Here is a 19,950-nt window from a genome sequence, read left to right as displayed (position 1 = left end):
GTTAGTATACTAGCAGCGTTATAATATAGTTAATTAAGATATCGGTTTACGGGCGGGTAAGTAATTTTAGTAGTTTTAGAAAACTAGGTAGGGCAAAATAGGGGGTTTTAGTGCGAAAGTATAGGGTATAGTCTTTAACGAAGGTAGCCGTAAATTAGGAGATTCCTAGCTACTAATATGTTTAGTTTAAAAGGTTAAGAGTTTTAACCTAGCTAGGGTAACTAGTAGGGCTACTACTATAAGAGCGATGGGTAACTTCTAGGTAGAGGTTTAGGGCGTTAAAAATAAAGAGATATTAGCGGAAGTAGATCTGTCCGTTAATAATACTATATTCTAACTTATTCTAACAGAGTAATTTCCTAATCTTTTTTAGCTAATAGCAAGCTTTTTAATTATATAGGGCCGCTATTATGTCTCTTATAAGTTTGTTTTCCTAATATTCTAGCTAAATTAACTTATTTAGTGACTTTTTAGCTATTTTATGGTCTAGAGCGGCTATAAACTCCGCATTGTTAAAGTTGCGGGACTTATATAGTAATTCTTTTAAGATTATAGGGTTAACTTTCTAGGGCAGTATAATGACTTAGGCTTGGTAGTGAAGGTGTTTATTATTAGCGTCCTTAGACCTTATTTCTAGTAGCTAGCTTAGGGCGTTAGGGAGCGTGGCTTTGCTGCTAGGTCTATATATAATTATAAAGTTAAACTATAAAAGGAACTCTACCTACTAGACTTAGCGCTAATTTAGCTACTTAGTAGTTATAAACGTCTATAGGTTCTTATAGTCGGTAATAATTTTAAACGGCTCCTTAGTCCCTTATAGCTCAGGACGCTATTCCTTTAAAGCCTTAATGTCTGAACGAGTTCGAATAGGAATTTATGGTCGCAATCACGTGAGCTAAGCGAGCTTAAGAAACCCCTTAAATTGCACCTCTTCATGTATAATTAAAAGACAACCATCATACAACCTAACAAGACTACGATTACGACATTACGTGATATTAGCCTTAGGTCATGTGTTCCGACATTAATCAATGAATGCGCATAGATTAAGCACTTAACCTAGGGCATTCTGCGATTACAATTCAAGAAGACGTTCGGCAGTCTTGTGGATTAAGCAAGTTGTATGACGTTCGGCAGCCAGCTACTTGCTTTGTCGTAAAGAGTAGTGAAAAGGCAGAGCGTTCGGCAGCTCTCTTTTTACTATTACTACCTTCCTGTCGATCTTTAGAGCGTACGGCAGCGAACTGATCGATTCTGGTGTCAGGAACACTACCAGCTAGGCTTTTATCAATCGACGGCCCTACCAGCCTACTATACCTCAATCGACGGCCCTGCCAGCCTACTATACAGTTAATCGACGGCCCTGCCAGCCTACCATACAGTCAATCGACGGCCCTACCAGCCTACCATACAGTCAATCGACGGCCCTGCCAGCCTACCATACAGTCAATCGACGGCCCTGCTAGCCTACTATACAGTCAATCGACGGCCCTACTAGCCTGCCATATACAACGTCAAAGGAAGAGCTGGATAAGACGTTAAAGGAAGAGACTATTAAGACGTCAGATGAGGACGAGACATAGGTGGACTCTGGAAATCGACAGGTAGACTCCAGCGGAAATTAAGACCAAACAAACGACCAAGAGAAGCTCAACTCTTAAGACGATAATGTAATAGGCCCGCAAGCCTCGAAGGACGATCCTCTACCCAACCTCCCTACTCCGTTTGCTCAAGCTCCGTCTACACAAGCTCCACCCCAAGCTCTGTCTATACAAGCTCCGTCCCCGCAAGCTCCGTCCATACAAGCTCCGCCTGCACAACCTCCGCCTATACAAGCTACGTCCGCGCAAGCTACGTCTGCGCAAGCTCTGTCTGCTCAAGTTCCGTCTGCGCAACCTCCGTCCGCGCAACCTCCGTCTATACAAGCTCCGCCCGTGCAAGCTCAGTCCGCGCAAGCTCTATCCGCGGAAGCTCCGCTAGCTTCACCCTCTTCGTTAACTAAAGCCAAGGAGCCACGACAGCCAAACTCGTACGAACCTCCGCAACCTGCTATTATGCCTACCTTCGTTTCTAATGAAAGAACCATTCAAATTATAAGGGACGCTATATAACTTTCCAATTTGCCAAGGATTTCAAATTCGACCAACCGATCAACGTCACTCTCTTATAAGCGTACTTACAGAGTAGATAGAAGGTAAATGGCAAAAGGAAGCATAAGAGCAAGCTCGCCAGGCTCGCCAAGCTTAGCTCAAAGCTCGACGTCTAGAAGAAGTTCAACAACAAGCTTATCAGGCTCAAATCGAAGCTCAACGTTAAGAAGAGATTCAACAGCAAGAGCAAGCTCGTCAAGCCCTTTTCCTAGCTTAAGTTAAAGCTCAAAATTAATCTTAGTGGTAAACAATAGGGAATAGGTAAAACGTTAGGAACGTACGACGTTTAATAGTGTCTCTTTTTACTATCTTTTTATACTAGTAGTTTCATTTTTCAAGTACCGCCAGTGTCTGAACGAGTTCGAATAGGAATTTATGGTCGTAATCACGTGAGCTAAGCGAGCTTAAGAAACCCCTTAAATTGCACCTCTTTATGTATAATTAAAAGACAACCATCATACAACCTAACAAGACTACGATTACGACATTACGTGATATTAGCCTTAGGTCATGTGTTCCGACACTTAATAATAGCTAAAAGTTCTTTATTATAGATCTTGTAGTTATACTCTAGTATAAAGTGCTTTACGGAGAAGAATGTAACCGGTTTTAATTTACCGTTATTATTATATTAGGAAATGACTCTGCTAAAAGCCTAATCTAATACATCTATCTTTACTACTATTTTCTTTATATAGTTATAGTATACTAGTATTAGTGCTAAAGTAAAGGCTCCCTTAAGGGTCTTAAACGATTTAGCTTATTTTAGTCCCTATAGCTATCTAATATCCTTCTTTAGGAGTTTTATTATAGGTATAGTAATAGTAAAATAGCCTTAGATAAATTATTAGTAGAAGTTCGCAAAGCCGAGAAATTATTATAGTTCTTTAATTAATGTCGGGTCCTTCTATTCCTATAAGGCCTATACTTTCTTAGGGTCTATAGTTATGCTATTAGTTAAGATAATTAAGCTAAGGTATTTTGTTTTAGTAGAGTAGAACTTAGACTTATTAATATTAATCTAAAGTCTAGTATTACCGAGTTTTTCGATAACTTTATTTATATACTTAGTATACTTAGCGCGTGTTTTAAAAAGATAAGGACGTTGTTAAGGTAGGCAGTGTAGTAGTTATTAAGGGCGTTATATAAAATATAGTTAATATAGTTTTAGAATATAGCGGGTGCGTTATAGAGGCTAAATAGTATAACTAGTATTTTATAGAGTCTAAACTGGGTAATAAATGCTATAAGCCACTTATAGCCCTTTATAATCCAGATCTAGTTAAACGCAACAATTATATTAAGTTTAGTAAAGTATTTAGCACTATAAAGTGCGTTAAGTATCTCGCGGATTAATAGCAGTAGGTACTAATTCTTAATAATAACTATATTTAGGCCTTAGTAGTTATAATAGATTCGTATACTGCCGCTAGGCTTAATAGCGAGGAGGAGTAGTATAGTAGCTAGTAAGGTTAATTCGCGGATAAAACCCTTATTTAGTATCTTATTAATCCACTTCTTTATACACCTAAGTTTAGCAGGTAAGAGTAGTCTATTTTTATAATATAGGGCCTAGTTTCCGGGAATAATCTTAATTTTATAGTCCTATAGTTAGTAAGGGGGCAGCTTATCTATATTTTTAGGGAAGAAGTGCTTAATATGTTTATAAAACTCCTTTAGTAGGCGTTATAGAATATCTTCGCGGGTTAATCCTGGTTTACCTTTTAGGAATTTTTTAATATTAGTATTAACTATCTTCCAACGTAAAAGCTCGGGCTTAGTTTTTAGATTTATCTTAAGAAAGTTATAGAAATAGGGGGGGAACACTTTATAGGCTTCCTTTATTATATAGTCGCCTTATACTAGCCGGCGGAAAGACCTTTTTAATAGGTTTAGTACTTCTATTAGGCCTATAGGCAGCTCTTTAAGCAGCTGTTAGTACTTATCTTATTTAACTAGTTTTACTAACTCCGCTATATAGATCCTTATTATCTCTACGTCTTTTTATTTATAGAACTAGGTGAAATTAATAGCATAAGTATATTTAATATTGTCTAGGTTAGGGCGTATCTAGTTCTCCGGTATTATAGCTAGGCTAATATAACTTAATTAGCCTAGGGGGGCAGAAACGAGGTAGTGGCCCAATATAGTACACGCGGGAGATAGGTATAAGGTTAGGCGTTATAGTAACGCGGTTTCTATTATCTGGGTCTTAGTGGTTTTATAGCTAGTCCTTACTATAACGCGAGCTATAGTGTGCGTATATGGTATATAGCTTAGTTCTAGGTATTAGGCTAGGCAGCTAGGGTTTAAATAGTGCTTAGGTTAGGGTTAGATTCTTAATAGTAGCGGTGTAAAGCGGACCTTTTTTCTTAGTCTTAGTAGGGCTAGCTAGCCTATCGTTTTAGTCTTAAGTACTAGGGTAGTCCAGTCTTCTACTATCTTATTGCTTTGCAGCTATATAGGCTCCCCTTTATTAGGAACGTCTTTTACTATTAGGGCTTTATATATAGTCCTAGGCACTAGGCTTAGTAGTGCTAAGTATCTATATAGGGCGTCCCTGCTACCGTTAGTTATCCCCTATAGGAGGTAGTGCCTAGAGTAGTGGTCTAAGTTAAAGCGGATTTTAAGTTTCTTAAAGCTAGGACAGGGCTCGTGCTTTTAAAGCTAAGGTATACCTAGGATAATTAGGGTAAGGCGAGAGTTTAGTAATAAAAAAGAGCATGGTTTTAGTATGGAGGCCAATTAACATTTAGGTGGTAAAGTAGTCCATAATAAGTGAAGTTAGAATGCTATTTATAAGGTATAGTGGCCTAGGTGCTAGCAGCTTCTTAATTATAACGTTATACTTTCTTATAATAGACTCTATAATAGTAAATGCTATTATAGTACTACTGGAGTTTATTAGGCTTACTATCTTAATATAAACTTAGGGGTATAGGTTAAGTAATAAGGATTAATTTCTTATTACTATTTACTAATTTAAGATTAAGTAGTAGCTTACTAATAGAAAGGATTGATTAATCTAGTAATAGGGACCTAATCTTCTTATCTTCCTCCTTATATCGTTTAGACCCTTAAACGCGATTTAGTTTAAGGGTTTGCCTTTTAATAACTAGGGTATAGAGCTGTCTTAATAGGGCGGTCTAGTGGTATTGGTCTTAGTCTTAGTTGGGATATAAAAAGATAATACCTTACTAATAATGTGGCCGTGTTTATATTCGCTAGCGCGGAGTCGCTAATACTAGGCGTTATTAATAGGTTAGGCTCCTATATAGGGTATAGTTTAGAGTAACTAAGCTATAGGGTTAAAGGGGGGGGGGTTATCTACCGCGGCTATAATAGGCTCCGCGGTTACCGCGTTTATAATAGACTCTACAGTTGCCGCGTCTATGGTTATTAGTTTATATTATTTAATAAGGTAGTATTAGAACTAGGTTTACTATCTTAGTAAAGTTATAGGCGTCCTTTTAGTGGTCGGGCAGGCTATAGGTAAGGTATAGTCTATTATTAACGCGGCGCTTATACTCCGTATTTAAGATTCTATTAAGGTCTATAGGTTCTCTAGTTACTACTAGGGTTAGGGTTAATATAGGGGCAGGGGCTTAGGCAAGTAGGTAGTAGTTAGCGTTCTTTTTAAGGTTGGCTTAGTATGCATAGTTTGCGAGGTTTTTAGCGAATATATCTATTTACTTACTCTAACTTATATAGTTACTGTTATTAATTTTATAGGTAAGTCCAAGTACTAGCTCTTCTATCTTTAAAGAGATAAACTTTTAGAGTAGGTTTACCTTCTATTTATCTATCTTTTTAGCGCGGACTATTAACTTATTAAGCTCTTCCTTCTAGGACTAGTAATTACGCTTACCCTAGGGGAAATAGTTAAGCTTATTCTTTACGACCTAGGTTATATTAAGGACTTTATAGTAGGTAGTAAGGTCTTTAAGTATATCTTTCTTAGCGGGCTATTTCCACGTAGATATATTGTTTAGGTTCTTATATATAAGCTCTAGGCCCTACTTAATAAACTTATAGGCCTTATTCTCTAGTATNTNNNAGATATAAAGGATCTAGGACTAAACTGTATTAAAGTAGTCCTAGTCCTAGTTAAAGACTCCCTTAATCTTAATATGCTAGGTCTTAAAATTAGCTTATTATTCTAGTAGGGTGCCTTTTTCGCTAAATATTAGCGGGTTTTTAGATCTCCGTTTTTTTTAACTAGGTTACTACCGTTGTTATAGGGGTTAATTGTTTTAGAATAGCAATAGTCTCTGCCTAAGAGTTAATAGTTCCTATCTAGGAAGTAATAAGGGTACTAAGGTTTTTATTAGCTTTCTTATTGACGGTGTTTATATTATATATATACTATAGTCCTACTTTAATGTTATTAAGGAACTCGTTAATATAGTTAATAAGGGTGAGGTAAGCTTTGCTAGGCTTAAAGGTCTTAGGGTATAGTAGGGAGTGGCGGATTATCTACGCGATATTAGGGTATATCTCTATAAAGAGGTCTGCGAAAACATTACGGGGGTTCTAAGTTTCGGCCATTTTAGTGTTATTAGTGTCGCCTATTTAGGCGCTAGGTAAAAACTAAGAATCGTTCTAAGATTATGCTAGGGATATATTAGTTTTAGTAAATGCACGTGTAGGTCGCAATTGCTCTAGGGCGGAGATTAATTAGCTAGGGTATAGGGAATTAGTAATCGTAATAGGGCGTAAATTAGAGATACTATAAACTATTATAGTGCTATAATAAAGTAGACTAAATAACTACATTATAGTATAAGGAGGGAAAGAAGGTAGAAAGGGGGTATTATATATAAATAGTAGGGCCGGCCGCCAAGTTATTAGTAGTAGGCTAGCTAATAGTAGGAAATAGTATAAGACAGTATAAAACAGTATATGTTAGGTTAGTGCCGTAATACTAAAAGTCTAGAGAGAAGCTTAAGGGGTTATTCTTCCTAAAGCAAATAAGTAGGACTATTTTTTTTACTAAAGTCCTATAGACCAGTCTCCTTATTAAACTGCTTAGGAAAGATTCTAGAGAAGATCTTTACTACTAGATTAGGATATCTAGCTAGCTATCACTACTGGCTTATTTTAAGATTTATAACTAGGAGGATAAAGACAGCAGTCCGTAATAGACGTAGTCCTACTACTTCTAAATAATATCCAATCTAAAAATAATAGGAAAAAAGCTAAATAAAGGATAGCTATTATATTATTCCTAGACGTAAAGGGGGCCTTTAACTATATTTTTATAAACTAGCTTTTATTTATCTATAAAGAACTAGGACTATCTATAGCGTTTACCTAATAAATAGCTACCTTCCCTAGCAGTAGAAAGCTACAGCTTTCCTTTAATAGGTAAATATAAGAAAAAGTAGAATTGGAAACAGGGATACTATAGGGTTCGCCGATATCTCCTATTTTATTTCTATAATATCTACGTAATATTTGCAGCCTAGAGAGAGAAAGAGCCTATTTCCTTAGCTATATAGACGATTTTGCAATTATAGTTACCTTAAATTTAGCTAAATCTAATTACAAAAAGCTAGAGGAAATAGTGCTAGAACGGACCTCTAAAGCTAAGAAAGCTACTATTAGTTTTAATATTAGTAAAACAGAGCTTATACACTTCTATAGTAAACAAACTACTATATAAAAAATGGGCTAAAACTAGGAGATATAGAAATATCCCTTAAACCTCTAGTTAGGTACCTAGGAGTATTTCTAAACTCTAAGCTTATGTTTAAATAATACGTAGAAATAAGAATATCTAAAGCAAAAGCAGCCTTCTATTTAATTAGAAAACTAGGTAATATATAAAGAGGTCTATCTCTATAAACTCTACAACAGCTCTATATAGCTTACGTTACTATTATAGCAGACCACGGAATATAATGCTAGTAGAAAAGTAAACCTAGAGACTACCTACTAGCTAGGTACTAATCTCTATAAAATAAGACCCTAAAACTAGTTTTAGGGGCGTTTAGAGAATCTCCTAGCTAAGCTATAGAGATAGAGGCCTCTATTCCTCCTCTTAGAATTAAATTAAAAAAGCTTTACAATAGCTACGCATTAAGGATCCTAAAATTTAAGGAAAACTACGCAATTAAGAAGGTCTATATAGAAGTGAATAATAAAAAGGACGAACTAGTAGCTAGCTCTAGCTCTAGTTCTAATTTTAAAAACTCTACTATAAGACACTTACTATAGCCAAAAATATAGCTACTATCTCTAGTCTCTAGAGTTTAGCAGCTAGTTTAAACCTGGGAAATAGAGAGAATCTCTCTAAATTGGTAAAAACCGTAATCTCTTCCTATCTCTGCATTCTTTTCTATCTCTAAAGGTGTTAGTAACTTAGTTAATTAAGGCATAAGTATAGCAAGAGGGACACGCAAGCCTATATAATTGGTAGTCTATAAATAAGGATCTAAAGCTAAAGAAAGGAAAGAAGACAAAGGGTGGCGCTACTTAACGTTATATATAATCCTCTAGTTACGTAACGGCAATTATTTAAAACTATCTAAAACTATCTGCGATTATCTGCTATAATCTACTAGCGCCGTAATATTACCTCCCCCTCTAAATATCTTTATACTTAATAGGTAGCTTATTATCTTCGCTATTTTAGCACTTTATTTACTCGTTAAAGTACTTTAAGGGCCCGGGTTTATTAGGGTAACGGCTATAGAACTTCTAAAGCTTATAGGGACTACCTATAAAGTTCTATATAGGGTACTAAGTAGGGTCTATATTATACCCTTTCTAACTAATATAATATTTTAATATTCCCCTTATAAGCTTATAGGCTAGTATTTTTTTAATTTCCTATTTATTACTATTAACTTAGATTAGTAGGGGAGGTTTATTCTTTTATCTAGGTAATAGGTTATTTATAGCTTTTTATAGTTTATCTAGAGAGAAAATAGGATAAACCTTAATTAAATCTAGGAGCTTTACTTTATACGAGTTGCCTATTTTCTTAAGAACCTTATACGGTCCTACTATTTAATAGTCTGGCTTATAGCTAGGTCGTTCCGTTTTTTAGTTCTTAATTATAACCTAGACTATATCTCCTATAGTAAAGTTAAGCTCTTACCTATGCTTATTCGCCTACTATTATATTAATTTCTAGGCCTTTTCTAGATTTATATAGGCTACCGTCTAGGCTTCTTCTAAGCGCTTAGCGTACTGCCATACTTCCTTATAAGATAGTTTTTCGTATATAGTTTAGGGTCCTTTTAGTTTTTTCTAGTTAAAGCTTATACGGGGTAAGTAGCCTATTTTTAGTTAAATAGGAGTAAATCCTATGGAGTTATAGGGTAGGGTTGCTTAGGTATAGTCTATTAGGGTAATAGTTTAGCCCAGTTATTTTAAAAGTAGTTAATAAAGGACTAAAGTCTCTAATCTAAGTATTAATTTATAATTTCCGTCTAACTATTTATCTAGGGGTAGTATGCTATAAAAAGCTTTAGCTTAATGCCTAAAATTTAGGTAAACTTATTCTAGAAAGCTAATAAAAATTACGGCCTGTAATCGGATATAATAGTATTTAGTAGTCCGTAGATTTAGTAAACGTAGTAGATATATAGTTAGGCCGCTTCTTTAGTATTAATATTCTTATAATATAGGATTAAAAACAGGCGCTTACTAAAGCAGTTAATGTCACAGTACGTGCCGACTGTCAAGGTACGAGGTACGAGGTGACTGTGTATAATTGATAAACGATATCGTGTGAGGATCTATATAGGAGGTAAGGTGGTATATATATACGTCGCTCAGGGGTTAGGTCCGTGCTCATGTATATATATAGCTATAACAATGCGTCAGGTCAGTGCCGTGACAGTTAATTAGAATTATAACTATATTATATCCGTTACGGTCTATAGGTAGCTTATAAAAGTCTATAAAGATATACTACTAGGGGTGTTTTAGTATTAGAAGTAGTTCTAATAATCCTAGGGTCTTATTTTATAGGATTATAAATCTATAGTAGCTGTCGCAGTTCTATATATAATAGTTAATATCTATAACTATTTTAGGCTAGTAGTAGCGGTCGCTAATAATCTTATAGGTTTTATTTTTTCTAAGGTAGGCTGTAGAGACCTAGGTATAAGCTTTAGTAATAAGCTAGGTCCTTTAGTTCTATTCCTTAGCTACTACTAGCCGTTCCTAGTACTTAAGTAATCCGTTTTTAAGGGACTATAGGCTAGTAATATTCTTTACCTTTTTACGGTACTTTTATAGAGAGGGGGTTGTTTAGTTGGCCTATAATAGTTTATTAATAAGGTTAAGTTTAGAGGAGTTAATAGGATATATCTCGGTGCCTAGGGAGTCTATACTTAGTTTTGCCTATATTTAGGGGTTAAGGTATTCTAGTTATAGTAGCATTTAGGTCCGTAATAAGATCTTTATAGCTATCTAGTTATTTAGGTCTTATTTACGCCTTATAAGAGCGTTTATACGGTTTATAGCGCCTAGTCTATATATAATTAAGAAGTTAAACTAAGATAGGATATCCGCTTAGTATACCTGCCAGGCTATAAGGGCCTTAGTTATTATAAAGTATTCTAAGGCCTTATAATCTAAAACTACCTTAATTGGCTTAGGGGTCCCCTCTAGCTATAAACGCTAGTGCTAAAAGCTAAAAATAATAGCTAGCATTTCTTTATTATAGATATAGTAGTTTAGCTTAGTATCTATTATAGTCTTTAAATAGTATATAATAGGGTTCTATTCTTTATCCGATTACTTTTAAGAAAAAAATACTAGCTACTACGCTATCTAAGGTATTAGTTTCTAGCATTAAGAGCTGTTTTAGGTTAAAATAGGTAAATAGGGGAGCCAATACTAGCCGTTTTTAAGCTTATTAAAGGTGTTACGGACGCTTTAAGTACGATGTTACGACTACTTAGAGAAGAGACGAAAGAAGCTAGTTAGTTAATTTAGGCACGGTCCGGAATGGAGCCGATAGAACTATATAACGAGGAATGGTAACTAAAGCACATAATATGCTACGTATTAAACAAGAGGAACAAGAGGAACTTATATACCTTATATATAAGACGTACATCACGTATAAGAAGGATTTCATAGGAGTATGGTTGTGTATTTAAGGACCCTCAGTCCCTACCTAGATAGTTTCTTCCTTATAGTAATTCTTAGAATACAATTAGAGTTAATTTATTAGGTAACCACTCCACCAGTTATTATTACGTTGTTAACTTTTATACTTGCATTTCCTATATACCTAGCCCATTAATAAACCTATCGTAGTTCTTGCTACAAGGTTCCGTTATATAATTACTACCTAATTACGGTATTAATATAAGAAGTTAAACAATATACCACCAAAAGCAGCCACTATAACGCTATTAACGGCAGCAACTACTTTAAGGACAGGAGGTAATACTAATATGGCGGATACTAACTTATAGCAACCTGTAACGGTCGGACAGCTATAGGAAATAGTTAACCAGCTAATAGCTAACAATATAGTGTTAGAAGAAAGACTTAATAGGATAGGAGCAGTAAAGATTAAGCTACTATTAATTAAGAGATTTATAGGAAAGAGGTTAAAGCTTAAAGGATTCCTTACGCAGATACACTTTAAGGTCTTATAGAAGGGAGTAAAGTTACCTATATCTATAGATCGGATAGCCTACACAGGACTATTCTTATTAGGAAAAGCACTTAAGTAGTTTAAACCTTACCTTATAGAGATACAGGTAAACAGAATAACAACCACTAACTAAGATGTGCAATTTATATTCTTAAGTTGGGAAGGATTTATAGAACGACTTACGCAGATATTTAGAGACCTAGAAGAAATAACTATAGTAGAAAAAAAACTCCAGAACCTCATATAACAAACTTTAGTAATTAAGTATATAATATAGTTCCAGACACTAGCAATATAAGTAAAGTGGAATAATAGGGCGCTTATAGCATAGTATAAACAGGGACTTAAGGCTAAAGTCTAGGATATAATTATCCTAATAGAAGATACGGACACCCTAAGAAATCTAATAGATTAGGCAATTAAGATTAACAATTAGATCTACTAAAGGGAATAGGCTAAGTAAGGCTAGGATAGAGTTTTATAGTTATATAAGGCGTAGAGTACGTAACGATAAAAGCTAAGTTAAAAACTATAGTATGGCGCAGAGCTAATGGACCTAAGTAGTACTAAAGAAGCCTATAAGAAATAGAGCAAACTATAGAAACCTAAAGGATAAGGATTAAGTAATTAAAGGTTTAAGGAGCAGAGGCTAAATCAGGGATCTTAATAGTAAAAGACATTTAGGCGGACTCTATAACAAGAGAAATGGTTTAAAAAAGGAGCTTATATAAATTACGGAAAATAGGGTTATTATATTAGAGACTGTAGAAGTAGGTAGAGTTACTATATAGTAAAAGGTATAAGACTAGCAGACGATATATATATATAAAGGGACAACAATATACTATAAGGAATAAAAGAATATTTAATTAAAAGTTTTGCGTTTTATTATAATAACGCATGCCAAATTTATAAGGACGCTAAGTATGGCGTAAGCTACTAGCTATAAAAGCTAGCACCTATAGGATACAAAGGAACTAATAAACCAGTTCGCAGATCGGATATTAAGGACGATAAATTTAACCTAGGCAAAACATTCCATGACGATAAGGTAATAAGAGCTGCTTACTAGGAGTAAGTAGACCTTAGAGATATTATATTAAAAATAGAGGATAATTCTATTATAGAATAAGGAACATTAGTAGGGATCGAAACCCCACTAGACACAATATCTATCGCTTCGTAAAACGTAAGAAAAGTAGGATAGCGAACCACTTCGGCACTTAATAAAGGCAAAAGGCTAAAGGCTTAAGATTCTTAAGATAAGATAAAAGACAACTAAGATTCTTAAGACGAAATAAGATAAGCTTAAGGACCTATAACGGACAGAAACCGATAGAGTAGAGTAGCGGCTTAGTTTAAAGATATACGAATAAGCTTAAGATAAGAATTCCTAATAATATAAGATTTTCAAGATAAGATGAGTGAGATCTAGGACTCTTAAGACGAGACGAGGACACCAGTCAAGCCTAGTTAGACTAAGGTAGGGGCTAAGCTTAAATTAGAAGCAAGCTTAGGATTAAAGAATTTAAGGGGTTAAGAATTTAGGGTATAAATTAGGACACCTATAAATAAGAGGCTAGGAGCTTCTTTATAGATTAGAGAATCTATAGTATAAATAGCGATTAGATTAGGAGACAGATATATAGACCTAGAAGACTTACTAGGGGAGTATAGTGTTTAGCCTAAAGATTAAAAAGTCGATACTAAGATTAAGAAGCAAGGAAACTTTAAGGATCCACTTATAAGACACAACGTGAAGGAAACCATAGAGGAATTTAGAGTAAAAATTACCTCATAGCAAGAACAGAAACTAGACAAGAGATTTAGTATATTAGGATATATAAAGGACAGAGCACCAGTATAAAGAATCACTAATAGGCTAAGAGTAGGCATATTAAGAGCTAAGTAGCTTATTAAACTAGAATAAGAAGAGAATCTAGGGATTCCTACTAGGTTTAAGGAACAATATACTAAAGGCTATTACGACGTAGTAATAAAGAGATATTTCCTTACGGATAGACTATATATACTCTAGCAACTATACCAAAAGTGGTATAGGCAACAACATAGTAATAAGTAGGAAGATTTCTATATATAGTTGGATAAAAAAGTTATCTAAAACTACCTAATTACAGAAAAGGCTATAACATATATTAAAGGAGCCTTAATTATAATAACAAAGGATCTAGAGGAATATTTAGAGGACTAAAGAAGCAAGAGACGCATTTTAGTACCTACGAATAAAGTTATAACGTTTAGATCAGCATAATAAAGGTTTAAACTTAGGGATAAAGACAAGCCAAAAGTTAACCTAAAGCACCTAGCATACCACACGATATTATAGATTATATACGTAGACGATATATACGAAATGCATAAGAATCTAAAAAAAAAGAATTGGAAATACCCTATAAGGATATACTAGATAACGGACAAGTAATAGTATAGAAATACTAAATATATATATAGATAGCATCCAATAGAGATCTAAGAGGAAGGAAGTTTAGTACTTTAACCAGGAAAATTCCTTATAGAAGAATACTTAGACAGATAACAGTAGTGGGAATGCCTAGAAAACACGTATCTATAGTATATTAAAGATAAAAAGCAAATTAGGCATTGGCTAAAGAATAAGCTAAGTGTACCAGGATTAAGCAGTTAATAGTTAGGAAAAGTAGAGGCCTACGGGACTAGAGGGAGCTAGTGGTAGAGCCTTAGACCCTTAAAGGAATTCAAGGACAACACCTAAATTTACAAATTAATTGGCAAGATTAGCAGTTTAAAGCGCTAATAGATAGTAGAGTAACGCGAAACCACATTTTACTAGTAGTAGTTAAGAGAATAGGACTACCTTATAGATAAAAGGAGCAACCTTACCTATTAGTTATAATTTTAGGAGATCTAATAACCTATAGAGGAGGGATTATTAATCTTAAAATAGGACCTATTTAGATAACTATTAAAGGAAGATAAATTAAGATGTCTTTTAATATCCTACTATTAGGACAAGATAAGGCAGTATTAGGTATGCCTTAGTTATAGGAATACAATTTAAGAATTAATTAGATTATAGGTTAGGTTAATATTAGAAATACTTAACACTGTAAGATGCAATAATAAGCTAAGTTAGTATAGTACTAAATAGGAGCAACCTATAAAGAAATAGAAAAAGGACTAAGCTATATACCAAAGAGATACTATAAGTATAGTAAGAAACTATAGTTACCGGAAAGTAAAAAGCTGTTAAAATATATAGCATAGGACTATAAAATAGAGTTAGAACTAGGAATAAGTCTAAAGTTCTTTTTAATCTATAAGCTTACTAAAGAAGAAGATAGAGCGTTAAAAGAGTTTGTCTAGGAAAATCTATAAAAAGGATACATTAGACCATCATAGTTATTAGCAGGTTATCTAATACTGTTTATACTAAAGAAGAATAGCAAACTAAGGCTGTGTATTAACTATAGATAATTAAACAGTATTACCAAGAAGGATAGGTATCCTTTACCCTTAATTAGCGAAATTTAAGACAGGATAGGTAATACGTAAATCTTTACGAAGATAGATCTAAGATGGGCGTACTATCAGATTAGGATTAAGGAAGGCAATAAATAAAAGGCAGCCTTTAGGTTAAAGAAAGGACTATATAAACTATTAGTTATGCAATTTAGGCTTATAAATATACTAGCAACGTTCTAGAAGCGTATTAACAATATATTAGGGGAACACTTAGATGAATTTGTTATAGTATATCTTAATAATATTATTATCTACTTAATAACTAAGGAAGAACACGGGGAATATGTTAAATAGGTCTTAAAAAGACTACAAGAAGAACAGATGCTAGTAGTAATTAAAAAATACGAGTTCTTTACCAGGAAGACCGATTTCGTTAAATTTATTATTAAACTAGGCTAACTTAGTATAGATCCAAAGAAGATTAAGGCTATAGTAAATTGGTAGGAACTAGAGAACGTTATACAGTTAAGATCGTTCCTAGGGTTTTATAATTACTATAGAAGGTTTATAGCGCAATAGTTAAAAAATATTAAGCTATTTACGCGGTTAATAAAGAAAGAAGAACTATAGGCATAGGGAGAGAAGTAAAGAGAACTCTTTAAGAAAGTCAAAGAGTTATTTACCTAGGAGCTAGTTCTTAAGATCTATTAACTAGGACTAGAGACGGTTGTAGAAATAGATATATTAGACTATATACTAGGGGCATACTTTATATAAAGACATTAAGATAAATGGCACCTAGTGGCATACTATAGTCGGAAGATAACACTACTGAAGTTAAACTATAATATCTACAACAAGGAGTTATTAGGTATAGTTATAGTATTAAAGGAATAGAGAGCATTCTTATAAGGCACAGAGAAACTATTTATAGTTAAGACGGATCATAAGAACCTAACAGGATTTTTAATAATAAAGGAACTTAACTAAAGATAGGTTAGATGGGTAGAGATGCTTACGGAATACTATTTTAAGATTTAGTATATTAAAGGTACAGATAATACGCAGGCAGATGCTTTAAGCCGTAAAACTAAACTATAAAATAAGGAAAAGCCATTAAGGGCTTTATTGCGAAAAGATACAGAAGGATTAATTAGGTATAATTATCCGAAAATTATAGCAACTTAAGAAAATAATAAACTAAAGAAAGTCTATAAGACACTAAAAAGCTTTTGGGTATAAAGAATTCTAAAGGCATAGCTAGAAGATCTATAGACGGATATATACGAAAATTAAGAAGCAAAGTACATCCTAAAAAGTATAGCAGAGTAGTTTATAGAGGACTTCTATAAGGGACTAACCTAAGAACATAATGGAGCTACGGGCTTAGTGTTAAGACTTTAGGAGGAGTACATTATTAATAGAATTTAAAGGATAGCTAGAAAGGTTATAAAGGAATATTTAGATTATTAAAGGAATAAATTGACGAGGCATAAGCTATATAGAGGGCTATAACTTGTTAAAATACTAGAGAGACCATAGGAGATCATATTATAGGACTTTATTATTAAGTTGCCGAAATTAAAAGATCCTATTACCAGACAAGATTATAACGCGATTTTAGTAATAGTAGATAAGCTTATAAAGTAGGGATACTTTATAGTATGTACAGAAGAAATCTTAGCGGAGGATGTTGCTAGAATCTATGTTAAGGAAGTATTTATAAGATATAGAGCACTAAGTAAGATTATATTAGATAGAGATCTAAAATTTATAGCAGCATTTTAGGAAGTATTCTTAGCGAAGCAAGGAGTTTAAGCAGCAACTTCTACTGCATATTATCCGCAGACAGACGGTTAAATAGAAAGGTTAAATTAGACGCTAGAGCAGTACCTAAGGCATTATATTAATTATGCACAGAATAATTGGGTATTGCTATTACTAGTTATATAGTTCGCATACAATGTAATATCTTAAGAAGGAATAGGCACATTACTATTTAAGGCAAATTATGGATATAAGCCGAGAATATTATTGTTACCACGGCAAGTAAAAAAAACGAGTAGTATAGCTAAAGAGAGAATGAAGACATTAATGAATCTTTATATAGACCTTATGGAATTAGTAAAGAAAGTATAAGAGAGAATGAAAAAGTACTATAATGCTAAGAGATCTAAGGGACTAGATCTTAAGGAGGGAGATAAAGTATGGCTACTATATAAAAATTTCAAGAGTTAATAACTAAGCAAAAAATTAGACTATATTAGACTAGGACCTTTTAAAATTATATAAAGGATTTTACCAGTTATATTTAAGTTAAACCTACTAGCTAAAATAAAGATCTACCCTATATAGTATATCGCAATGCTAGAGCTAGTATATAGGAATATTAAGCTACTAGTTTATAAAGTAGATACGTATAGAGGGCAGGAAGAAGACGAATAGTAAGTTTTAAGGATTATTAGTTATAAGGACATTAACAATAAAATATGGTACGAAGTAAAGTGGATAGGCTATACTAAGACTACCTGGGAGCTACTAGAGAATTTAAAGAACACTATAGGAAAGGTATAGGAGTATTAGAAGAGATTAGGTTAGGTAGTATTAATAAAGAAGGATCGCCAAAGAATAAGTTACCTAAGGGGGACCTAAGAAGAGCAGCTACTGAACTACTTAGATCTGTTTCCTTCTCTATTGGAGGAGAATCTATTCTTTTATTACCTAGTTCCTATAAACCTTATTCTATAAGTTTCTACTTCTTAAAATAAACCTTCTTATAAACCTTCTTAAGACAAAGCAGATAAGTAAACGCCGCAATTTAAGCGTCTAGGGCCTTCTATTCCGCATTATGGGAACATTCCAACTTAGTAAGGGCTTACGATAGTTTACTATCTAGCCGTATAGCAGTAGATTAAATATAAAACCCTAAAATAAATTAATTAGGGAACTAGACAACTATTAAGAGTAATAGGTTGCATATATTTAGCATTAGAAGTAGAGCAAACGTTATAGGACGAATAAATATTCGCTCTAGTATACTCTAAGTAAGAGGAAGGTTGCTAAGACAAAGGGTTTACCAACGTAACATAAACTAACCCCTCTTTTAAACAACAAGAATATGGAGACGGTATAATCTTACTAAGAGATAATATTGCAGCAATAGTGCGAGCACGATGTTGGGCGTATAAAGAAGAAATTGCTTTAGGCATAATAAGTAATAATATTAACTAAATTAATTAAACGGATATTATACCTCTAGTGAATAACTTAGAGATATTTTAAATCTTTAAGGACGAAAATAAAGAGGAGGGAGATGGTATTACGGACGCTTTAAGTACAATATTATAACTACTTAGAGAAGAGACGGAAAAAGCTAGTTAGTTAATTTAGGCATGGTCCGGAATGGAGCTAATAGAACTATATAACGAGGAATGGTAACTAAGGCATATAATGTACTACGTATTAAACGAGAGGAATAAGAGGAACTTACGTACCTTATATATAAGATGTATATCACGTATAAGAAGGATTTTATAGGAGTATGGTCGTATATTTAAGGACCCTTAGTCCCTACCTAGATAGTTCCTTCCTTATAGTAATTCTCAGAATATAATTGGAGTTAATCTATTAGGCAACTACTCCACCAGTTGTTATTACGTTGTTAACTTTTGTACTTACATTTCCTACACACCTAGCCCATTAATAAACCTATCGTAGTTCTTGCTATAAGGTTCCGTTATAAAAGGCCTATCTATATACAGCGTTAAAGTAAAAGGGCTAGTCTTTTCTAGTAAAATAGTTAAAAGGCTAGGCAATTCTACTATAGTTCTTAATAAAGCATTAATAGAAGTTATAAAAACCTAAAAATAATTATACCCCCTTTACGGTCTATAAGGGTGCCTACTAGTTAATTATAGCTATTTTCTCTAGGTTGGCTTTAATTCTATTTATACTAATAATAAAACCTAGGTACTTTATATACTTAATACTAAACTCTAACTTCTTAATATTAACCTAGAGGCTAGCCTTACGGAGCCGTTATAGGACTTTATAAATATACTTCTTATATTCTAGCTTATTCTTAGAGTAGATATAATATTATTTAAATAGGCCGTATAGAAGTTATTAAGGTAGTTAAAGAGTATATTATTTGTGTACCGCTAGTATATAGCTAGTCCGTTAGTTAGTCTAAAAAGAAGTACCTTATATTTATACGTTCTATAATAGGTCTAAAATATAATAAAATCTTTAAACCTAGGGTTTATTCTAATTTAATAAAAGGCCTAGCGGATATTAAGCCTTATAAAGACCTTAGCTCTACTTATTTAGGCTAGAGTCTTATTAAATAGGGGTAGCGGATAGCGGTCCTTGCGGGTTATATTAGTAATTAACGCAGAAGCGAAGTTCTCTATTTAGCTTTTTAATAAAAAAAAATAGGTAAGGTAAAAAGGGCTTAGCTAGGCTTAATAAAGCCCTTATTTAGGTTATTAATAAGATACTACTTTATAACCTATAATTTAGCAATAAACTAGTTATAAAGGGGGCTAAAGCTAAGGGTATTTTCCTCACCCTACTTAATTTTAATCTTATAGTTATATAGTTAGTAAAGTGGGAGTATATTAGACGCTACTTTAGAGAATATTTTTTTTAATTTCTAGTATTAATAGGGCAGCTTTTATTCTACTAGTTCCTTATCTATAAGCTTACTTT

Source organism: Cenococcum geophilum, assembly GCF_001692895.1.
Source record: "Cenococcum geophilum 1.58 unplaced genomic scaffold K441scaffold_20, whole genome shotgun sequence".
Classification (NCBI taxonomy): domain Eukaryota; kingdom Fungi; phylum Ascomycota; class Dothideomycetes; order Gloniales; family Gloniaceae; genus Cenococcum; species Cenococcum geophilum.
Note: the sequence above shows the minus strand (reverse complement) of the source record.